This window comes from Tupaia chinensis, unplaced genomic scaffold, assembly GCF_000334495.1.
Source record: "Tupaia chinensis unplaced genomic scaffold, TupChi_1.0 Scaffold149491_1, whole genome shotgun sequence".
NCBI classification, from domain to species: domain Eukaryota; kingdom Metazoa; phylum Chordata; class Mammalia; order Scandentia; family Tupaiidae; genus Tupaia; species Tupaia belangeri.
In genome coordinates, this window is record NW_006209335.1 from 151130 (window position 1) to 151899 (window position 770).

Below are 770 nucleotides of genomic sequence, written 5' to 3' on the forward strand. Positions count from 1 at the left end.
AGGGGCCCCGGTCCCCCCCAGCCGCGACGCTCCGTTCGGCGGGTCGCAGCCATGCAGGGGTGGCAGGGACTGCCTGAGGACGCCCCCCTCGGGGGCCGATGACTCTCTCCGGGTGGGAAGGGACGCTGTTGGTGAGGGCTATCCGGGAGCTGACGCGCGCCGTCCGAACTCCAAGGAGGGATTTCTCTGTTCAGCGGGGGTCGCGACTGCCCCGGACCGGGGCCGCACGAGCGTTCTGGCGGTGCATCCTCGCTGGGGTCTGTGCTCGCCGCGTCCGGCGGGCGGCGCTGCGCTTCCCCTCGGGGCCCAGCTCACGGCTGCAGTTCGGCCCACGCCGCTCCCAGGGCGCCCTCTCGGCTCGCGCTCGGATCCTGACGGCCACGGCCCCTCTCGCCAACCCCAGCTGCAGCTTGTCTTTGTTGCTTCCTTTCGCTCGCCCGCCCGCCCGCGGCGTGCAGCTCCCAGGCTCGCCCGGAGGTGGGGAGGTCGTCTCCTCCGAGGATTTCACGCACCTGCAGCGGCCCCAGCTCCTTGCCGGGCATGCACCGGCCCCCGCAGGTTGCAAAGAGCGGCGACGAGAATGCACCGGCCCCTCCTCCTCCTGTTCGGAGCCCGGGGTGTTGGGGGAGGGGAAGCCGGCGAGCAGCGACGGTGGCAGCAGCAGGCGGCGGAGGCTTGGTTGCAGCCTCGGGGGCCTCAACGCAGAGAAACAGTCCGTCCGGGTGGTGCAGGGCGGACGCGGAGACCGCCCGGGGGACGGTGCACCGGAC

The 770-nt window shown here is 72.9% G+C and overlaps 1 protein-coding gene across 1 annotated transcript in view; it reads right to left on the reverse strand.

The window, feature by feature from the left end:
• Positions 1-105, reverse strand: part of FAM222A (family with sequence similarity 222 member A) — a gene marked incomplete at its 3' end in the record, with an annotated part of 72385 nt that extends 72280 nt beyond the window's left edge. Inside the window, 1 exon segment of the mRNA XM_027769378.1 lies at positions 25-105.
• Positions 106-770: the final 665 nt, after the last annotated feature.